The 10000-nt window shown below is 47.5% G+C and overlaps 1 protein-coding gene across 2 annotated transcripts in view; it reads right to left on the reverse strand.

The window, feature by feature from the left end:
* lrrc4ca (leucine rich repeat containing 4C, genome duplicate a) overlaps positions 1-10000 on the reverse strand; it is a 118269-nt gene that overhangs the window by 14754 nt on the left and 93515 nt on the right. For both annotated transcript variants that reach the window (XM_035394876.1, XM_035394875.1), the window contains exon 2: positions 6160-6229. The gene's annotated coding sequence lies outside the window, so the exon portion shown is untranslated. The remainder of the gene's footprint in view (positions 1-6159; positions 6230-10000) is intronic.

Below are 10000 nucleotides of genomic sequence, written 5' to 3' on the forward strand. Positions count from 1 at the left end.
GGGCAGCTGTGATGCTGATTGGCCTTTCCACACTCACGGACCTGCCTGAGAGCTCATCTCACCTACTGTACTCACACATACGTGAGCCCATGATGTCACACACACACACACACATACTCACACACACACACACACACACTCACACACGCTCACAGACACACACACCCACAAACACACACAAATATAAAAATGGAAACACACACTATGTGCACATATACCTGCACAGGCTCAAATACACACAAACACATACGAACAGCTTTCACTCGATATATTTAACCTTCAGGTGCGGAGAACAGATGGCTCCTGTTCCCCAGCGTTGATCATCGGTCTGCAGTAACGGGCTGCTTGTTCTGTGCAGAACCGCCGCTGCTCCCCCCTGTTCCACCGCTGCTCCACCGCTGCTCCTTCCTGTTCCACCGCTGCTCATTCCTGTTCCACCGCTGCTCCTTCCTGTTCCACCGCTGCTCCTTCCTGTTCCAGTGGTTTCTCCCCCTCTGTTCACCTGTGTCCTCTTCCGCTAAGTTCTTGTCCAATTCTGCCGCAATTCCAGGTATCCAGGGTTTGTTTTATCCACTCAGTGAAATTAGAGTAGGGTTTTCTGCCACATTAGTTCACACACACACATGCACGCATACACACACACACACACATACACACACATGCATGCATACATACACCTACACACACAAACATACACCCACACACACGCATACATACACACACACCACATGCACACACACAGAACTATGCACCTACACATACAAACACATGATCGCAGAGATGCACATATGCATGTACACTTACGTGTATACAAGCACACATGCATGCATACACACATGCACAGGCATATGTATACACATGCTCACACACACACACACACACCACACACAAACAAACACACACACAGAGTGAAAGGCCTTTGTCCTACCTAGTACTGCAGTGGCAGCAGTACTTGATTCATCCCTCCAATTAACCAAGAGCCCTGATCTGACACTGACACACTATTGATCATTTGGAAAGCGAGGACCAGAGCAGTGTGCTGACGAGATGGGTATCAGTCTATATCAATCTCCTTACACATTTTCTATCACAGTAAATGTCCCAAGAGCTCTATCAAATGCACTCAGGAAAATGTGTGCGCCTGTGTTTGTGAGTGTGTGTGTGTGTGTGTGAGACATACTAAAATAAAGAGAGATTAAAACATGGGAGACGGTAGAATTGCCATGCTATTTTACTGTGTGAGTGTGTGCCTGCTTGTGTGTGTATCTGTGTGTGTGTGTGTGTGTGTGTATGTTTGTGGTCAACCATTGATTTCTGCAAATGTGCACGTGTGTGAGCGTGCGTGTGCTTGTCTGTGTGTGTGTGTGTGTGTGTGTGTGAGTGTGAGTGTACGAGTGTGTGTGTGTGCGGGTGTGTGTGTGCATGTGAGAGTGTATGTGTGCGTGTGTGTGTGTGTGCTTGTGTGTGTGTGTGTGTGTGTGCTTGTGTGTGTGTGTGAGCGTGTGACAGAGAGAGTCTATTAGTGTGCGTGTGTGTGTGTAAGAGTGCGTGTGTGTGTAAGCATGCCAAGGTTATGTTACTCTGCTGGGCCTTCTGAATTCTGGAGAGGTGTTCTCACCCACTGGCAGTCTACAGCCCCAGGGTGTAGCAGCATGATACGATCAGGGGGGAGAGCCAGGATTCCCTACAGCATGCATTACCCACAACAAAATGTCCCATCAACACCAACAGAACCATACGCCACAGAGAGGCTACAGTAAACTTCAGCCGGGCCTTTTCCAAGACCTTTAGCACACACAGAACCAATAACATGAGCAATGATTGGTCTGGGCGTTTGCTTCGCACCGATCATTGGTTAGTTGTGTTACTGCACAGTTTTGCACATGCTGAAGGTCTTAGCGCACCGGGCCCTCTGTCTGCAGGCTAACACCGAGCCTCCATGGGCTGAATGGGCTCCTCGTCCTCCTCAGGTTCAGGTTCTCATATTGGGGGTTCGTTGGGGGTTCGTTGGGGGTTCATTGCTCCGCACTCCAGCCATAGGATAAACGTATAACATGGAAGAATCCACGCCGCCTCCAGCCATATGAACGAGAAGATTTGAAATAATTAAATACGAGTGAATAGCAAAGCCATCGGAGCAGGAATGAATGCGCTGTGATATCTGAGCTGATAGGTTAATAATGGCTTCTGTATGTAAATCTCTGTGGGGGGGGCGGTGAGGAGGGGGGGTGATAGAGATGCGCTTTTCCAAGAGAGCGGAAACGCGCGCAAACAAAAGCCCTCAATTGAGCAATTAAGACCTGGAGTGGAAAGAGAAACAGACGGAGAGGAAAAACGGGTGGCCCTGGAGGTTAGCGTTAGCTGCATTAATCTCAGGCTGTTTATGCAGGTGCTCCCCTGCCTTGCTCAACCCTCGCCCCTCACCCCCCCCCCCCCCCGCCCCCTGCCCCGCACCCCTCGGCCCGCACCCCTCACCCTTGCACCTCTCCCTACAGCCCTTGCCTCTCTGTTAAACAGGTATGTGTTTGTTTGCCACGCAGGTGCGCAGGTGAAGCTCAAAGGGGTTTACTTCTCCTCTCGGCAGACCCCTGGCGTGCAGGGACCCCTGTGGCAGGTCCTCTCAGCTGGACACCGGTTACGGATCATCGAGCCGCTTCACGCCGAAAAAAAAAAACAGCAAGCCTGCCGTTGGCCTCAAGCCGGCGTTACGTTCAGCAGACGCTGTTCTCCAGAGCAGCACACACTCTGCGTACCGTCCGCCTGCACAGCTGGACCATCACTGAAGCAATTTACCGCGCGCCGAGCAAATTTCATCAAGTACCGCGCTCGACTGACAGTGCCCCTCCTGGGAGTCAAACCTGCAACCGCCGAGTGACAAGTACGCCTCCCTACCCACTGCACTGCACTGCTGGTACACTGCGCCGCTCTCGGGCGGGACAGAAGCACGACTCTGTAATTCCCGGGAATGCAGAGATCGACGCGCCTGTAAAAAAATTCCAGCGCTTCCACCCTCACACGTGACCGCTCGCGCTAGCCACACCCTCCGCTCCGCGCGCGCGTCCCCAGGCTCATCAGCGCTGCCTTCCGATTGGCCGACCTCGCATACAATTAACCGCGATCCGTCTTCGCGCGAGGTCTGTCGTGCGCAACTCCGCCAGGACGCCTTCATCGGCATCCGAGTCGTTACGGAAACCCCACGGTGTGCGTTAGGTTGCCTAGGCGACGCAATAGCTCAGGCGCAGCACCTGTGTCACCCGCTGTCGTGTGCGCTGGAGCCCTGCGGAGCCGAGCCGGAGAGCTCCCCCCGGGAAACGAGGACATTACAGGACCGCGGACGTCCCGTCTCCACCAGGACACAGAGCTGTACTGCCGAGGGAAACCAGAGGCGACGCGTTCACAGCAAAGAGGCCAGCAGGGACGCCAGCTACGGTAAATAAAGAGGCCAGCGGGGACCCCAGTTATGGTAAATAAAGAGGCCAGCGGGGACCCCAGTTATGGTAAATAAAGAGGAGGGCCCGGTTTTTACCCCAGAGTCAGGCAATTCCATGCGATCAGCCAACAGGCAAGAGGATGCTACAGGGTGGCCTAACACACACAAACACACATACACCCATGCATACACACAAACACACATACACCCATGCATACACACAAACACACTCACGGACACACTACATGTGCACACACACACACCTATACAAACAGAAAACTCATACTGTACATGCACACACACAAACACACATACACCCATGCATACGCACAAACACACTCGCGGACACACTACATGTGCACACGCACACACCTATACAAACAGAAAACACACACTGTACATGCACACACACAAACGCACGCAGGCACAAGTACATACACAAGCAGACACATGTACAGACAAAATTAATTCACGGATGCATGCTCTCTCTCTCTCTCTATCTCTCTCTCTCACACACACACACAGACATGCTTGCATGTGCACAGGGAAACTAGAGGCCCATTTGCACGTACACACAGACTTTGATTTAATTTCAACATGACATTCAAGAATGTCAATGAAATCCTTGACGTGAGCAGAGAGGATAAGAGAGCAGCAGTCTGCTCCATCAAATGAGACTGAGCGTACGCGGGAAAGGAGAGCTGTCTGAGGACAGTACATCCATTTCAATATTGCAAGCTTAATTTTCACAAGTATTAAATCAACAATGCTTCAGTAAAAAACTCTGAGCAGTGTGTGTTTGCCTTCAAAGTCACCATCTGTTATTTACACAATGAGCCTCTCCTGGGTATGAGAGAATAAGGCCATATACTGAAGAAAATGCATAAATCTATCACATTAAAGCATTACTCTTTTGGATCACCTGACCTGAACTCCTCAGGCTTCAGAAGGTGAAATGGGGTAGACTGAGTACAACAGAGGTACTAAATGAGGAAGAGCATGTTTAAAATCAAGAGGAACAATAAATTCTATATATACATATATATATAATTTATAATTTATCTATATATATATATATATATATATATATATATATATATATATACACACACTCACCAGCCACTTTGTTAGGCATACCTGTTCAACTGCACGTTAATGCAAATATCTAATCAGCCAATCACGTAGCAGCAACTCAGTGCATTTAGACACGTAGACATGGTCAAAACGATCTGCTGAAGTTCAAACCAAGCATCAGAATGGGGAAGAAAGGTGATTTAAGTGACTTTGAACATGGCATGGTTGTTGGTGCCAGACGGGCTGGTTTGAGTATTTCAGAAACTGCTGATCTACTGGGATTTTCACGCACAACCATCTCTAGGGTTTAGAGAGAATGGTCTGAAAAAGAGAAAATATCTAGTGAGTGGCAGTTCTCTGGGCGAAAATGCCACTCTTCTTTGCTGCTATAACTCCTATTTAGCCACAAGAGCATTAGTGAGGTCAGACGCTGGTGTTAGGCGATTAGGCCTGGCTCGTAGTGGGCATCCCTGTTCGCCCCAAAGGTGTTGGATGGGGTTGAGGTCAGGACTCTGTGCATGGGGGCACTGTCATGCCAAAACAGGAAAGGGCCTTCCCAAAATTGTTGCGACAAAGTTGGAAGCACACAAGTCTCTAGAACGTCACTGTAAGTCGTAGCATTAATAATTCCCTTCCCTGGAACTAAGGGGCCTCACCCAAACCATGATAAACAGCCCCAGACCGTTATTCCTCCTCCACCAAACTTTAGAGTTAACACTGTGCACTCGGGCAGGTAGTGTTCTCCTGGCATTCACGATACCCAGACGCATCTGTCAGACTGCCAGACAGTGAAGCACTATTCAACACTCCAGAGAATGTTTTCTCCACTGCTCCAATGGCGGTGTGCTTTCCACCGCTCCAGCCTAAGCTTGGCACGGCGATCTGGGGCTTGAGTGTGGCTGCTCGGCCATGAAAACCCATTTCACAAAGCTCTTGACAAACAGGTCTTGTGCTGACGTTGCTTCCAGAGGCAGTCTGGAACTCTGTAGTGAGCGTTGCAACCAAGGACAGACGATCATTATGCAGTACGTGCTACAGCACTTGGTCGTCCTGTTCTGTGAGCTTGTGTGGCCTACCGCTTCACGGTTGAGCTGTTGCTGCTTCTAGATGTTTCCACTTCACAACGACAGCACTTACAGTTGACTGGGGCAGCTCTAGCAGGGCAGAAATTTGACAAACTGACTTGTTGCAAAGGTGGCATCCTATGACAGTGCCACATTGAAAGTCATTGAGCTCTTCAGCACAACCCATTCTACTGCCAATGTTAGTCTATGGAGATTGCATGGCTGTACGCTTGATTTTATGCACCTGCTAGCAACGGGTGTGGCTGAAGTAGCTGAACCCACTAATTAGAAGAGGTGTCCATAGTTTTGGCCATCTAGTGTGTGTGTGTGTGTGTGTGTGTGTGTGTGTGTATATATAAATATATATATATACATTTATAGATTATTTAACATGGTCAAATTTAGCTCACATTAATTTAAGCATGTGAAAAAACTACAATTGCTTAAAAACAACGACAAGTCACATCTCAGCAGACTCCGGACGGGGGGTACAGGACAGCCTCCACGCGCGGGGGGGGGGGGGGGGGGGGGGGTGTTACAGGACGGCCTCCACTCGGTGCGGGGGGGGGAGGGGTGTACAGGACGTGCCTCACCTGCAGCTCATTCACAGTCGCCACACCTTTCTGACATCATGGTGGTGGACTTCAGCCGCTGGCTCGCCCTGCAACGAAAGGCGGAAGTCGTGTGAATATCAAACGCTTCAGACTCACGATGAGACGCTCTCCAAAGCCAGGCGCCTTCTCCCCCGTGCTCTTGGCTCAGAAGCGACTACTATTGCATGCCAAGGCCTTTGTCTGAACAAGGAACCTGAGGTGAACACAGAAACGGTTCGTGGAATTTGTCGGTAATTTAACTGCTTATGTTAGCACGTCCCATTTCCCTCTGCATAAAAATAACAAACATCGCTTCAGATTTTGTGGTTATACACCGTAGCTCTGTTAAATTGTTCTTAGTACGGTTTTATAGAGACGCTCAATTGACAACTGCCGACAGCACATATGCATATTTTCGATAGGCCAAATACGTATAAATTCTGTTTGATAGAATACAAGCTCTAGGCAGTCTATAACTATTATTATTTTTTAAGTTTCAATGCAATGCAAATGTTTGATGCAATTATTTAGGCCATTAAACGTGACAATGTGTTAATTATTTTTACAGTAAATATTGCAGTGGCAAAGTCCTTGCGTATAAATATCAATTATTTGAGCTAAGATAATGAAACATGGGCAGAGCATGAAGCAGAGCATACACAAAAATGACAATACTGTAATATCATGCCAAAGATGAATGCAGCACTGAACATACACGCACACGCACACATACACACGCACGCACGCACACACACACACACGAACAAGCAAAAACTTGTCATCCATGTTACAGAACGACTTTCCCGCCGAGATTGACTGCGTGCTCTAGGTGCTCTGTGTTTCTATGGTGGACTGGACACAGAGCTCTCCCTCCACTTTGCAGCTACATTACCCCTGAGTAGCTGAGAGTGTCTGGAACTAATGATGGTAAGACCTTGTGTAAACACACCCAGAGCTGTCTGTGACTGAGTGTGTGACGGACTCCTGGCCAAAATTATCTTCCTGTGGGTTACAGCAAATTTCCTCCCGTGGCTGACAGAGTATATCTCAACTGAATGACGAAGTGAGTCATAATTGCCATGGCGATGATAACGACTACCTTCCTAATCATAATAACTTTTTTCCGCTCAGACAAAACACGCCAATTAGTCAACAGATTAAATTCTGGAGTTCATACCTCAAAAGTATTTTTAAAAATTCAGTTTCTCTAATTAAGGAGGTGATAAGAATATTTTTCTGTAACACAGAGGAGCCGAGCTTTGAAAGGTTATAAAATTAGATTTTCAACTAATTATTAAGCTGTTCAATTCAAGATATTTCTACTGCAGAGTGGACAGCTAATTTAGAAATGTTCATTTTTTAATGTGACGATTACCTAGGACAAAACCACTCTTTGTTTGCAAACTCATCTCATCGGCTAAGTAAAACACTGTTTACTCTACTAACTGACCAGAATTGGCCAGAAGTTTTCTTAAAAGAAAAAAATCTGTTTCATATTCTACCCAGGGCAATGTTGTGAATAAATAGGACGGCTGTCCATTCCTATGACATTTAACTTGCTCTTATCGGAGACTGTTAAACAGAAGCTTGTTAATTTTTTTCTTCTCTCCTTCTCCTGCATATTTACATGACAAGGCTTTGATTCCATCTGCACGGCTGCTTTTGTTCGGACGGCTCTCCCTTTGAGAACACCCCTCCGGAAGGTTCCATTCCGACCACAGACAGCTGAATCTCTGCGCTGCACAGATAACGTATTTTCTCTCGAATTTTTTTTTCCTTTCATTTAAAAATCTGGCATCTCCAATCCCATCCCAATTTGGAAAGTTCAAAATTCGCAAACTGCGTACAAGCGTGCTCACGTACGCCCCCTGCTGCCAGCTCTGGAGAGCTGAAGACGACTCAGGTGTCCTCCTCTAAAACACACAGTGCCAACCAGCTGCTTCTTTTCACACCACAGCTACAGCCCATGCACGTGCGGGGGGGGGGGGGGCAGAGGAGACCCAATCATACGCGTGCGCAGAGAGAGAGAGCAATCCGTAGGCCCTCGTCTGGCCAGCAGGGGGCGCTCGAGCGATGAGCACTGCCATCACCGCCCACTGAAACCCTCCCATTATCCCTTGGGCAAGGCGAAGCCCAGTGTGTGCCAGCCCTGCGGGGCTGCTGGCCACGGTCGGCACTGGCACCCGGATCCCACCCGAGTCTGTACTGCTTACGCTCGCGCTTTTACCCAGTGAGCTACCCAGCAGCCCTCGATTTATGATTTCTGACCTATTTCCATATATTTTATTCTCGCACGGACCAATCCTTCCTCAGAAGCATTATCCAGCTTTTTTATGTTTTTTTTTTTACACAATTAGGCAGAGACTTGGCTCTAGATTCACAATGTGTAAATGCAAATCGTGTACGTTCACATGGCACTTGGCTCCAGATTCACAATGTTCCACTGTGCAATCCAAATTCAATTCAGGGCTCTCCAAGGACTGCAAGCATCAGCCAAACACAGCGCTCACCATAACACCACCAATGAATAGCTCACTCTACTCCCTATTTCTAAGGCAAGCTTGTCGTCTTAAAAAATCATATTAATAATGCATGTCTAGATAGAACACACATCTTAATGTGTCACTCCAGGTCCATCGGCCTGATGCCAACAAATTTCAGAGATCTATTTCTGAGATAGATCTCTCTCTCTCTCTCTCTCCACTCTCTCTCCATCCCTCCTTCCTTCTCCATCCCTCCCTCTATCACTCTCTTTCTCCATCCCTCCCCCGTCCATCTCCCTATCTCTCTCCATCCCTCTCTCCCTCCCTCCCTCCCTCTCTTTCTCTCCATCCCTCTCTCTCACACTCCTTGGCCCTGCCCGTTCCACTGATCGCATTAGATCACTTCCTTGACATGAATGAAATGATATTCTGTGCAGATGTCCAGTTGCTAGTCTAATTGTGGACCCTCCGGTCACACAGTGCATCGTAGGCACCAGTCAGGTACGGCGCAGGCTCTGATTGGTAATGAGAAGCTCTCCAGGTAGAGTACCGGTCCCGAGTTCACTGCTAATGCTAAAATTAGCAGCCCGTCATCCGGATTAATCACAGCCGAGAAACATCACGGCAAAATTCAACCACAGCTGAACTGCTGTCACGTTGGTTAAGCCCCCAGCATTGGCTGAAAGCAAAGGCCTTTTATTATTATTGCTGTTGTTATTACTATATAATACTATTGTTATTACTCTGCTATAGTGGTTGTTGTTGTCATCATTACTACAGTTAGATATATTTAACCTGCAATTATCCTGACTAATTTACATTCATGTTCATGTGTATTTCTGTACGTATGCACGTACGCTTTGGCAATAAGTACAGCATGCACCACTGTCAGTAAAATATCATGCAGGAATACTAATGGCAAAATTACTCACAGGCAGGGATTTCAACGGGTGCCCATAACAGCTTCTCACATACCAATTATCTGAGTGGAAACTGTGTGTGTGTGTGAGAGAGAGAGATAGAGAGAGATAGAGAGAGAAAGAGAGAGAGAGAGAGAGAGAGAGAGAGAGAGAGCTTGACCTTTGATACTCCTTTATTACAGCCACGACAAAATAAAAAAGAAATTCCTGACAACTCATGCACTAGGTTCTCTTAAACACTTCAAAGTCTTTGGCCATTTCTGCATATGCATATTCTACTCACAAGCGAGCTAAAATATAACATTTAAAAAGCAGTTCTGGGTCCACAGGACCAAACCCCTGTACCTTGTTCCAATGGGTTATCCATATTGTCAACTTGGCTTGCCCAAACAAGAAATTTAAAAAATAGCATTTGTGTCTCTGTGCAAGAAAGTAC

The sequence above is a fragment of the Anguilla anguilla genome, chromosome 16, assembly GCF_013347855.1.
Source record: "Anguilla anguilla isolate fAngAng1 chromosome 16, fAngAng1.pri, whole genome shotgun sequence".
Classification (NCBI taxonomy): domain Eukaryota; kingdom Metazoa; phylum Chordata; class Actinopteri; order Anguilliformes; family Anguillidae; genus Anguilla; species Anguilla anguilla.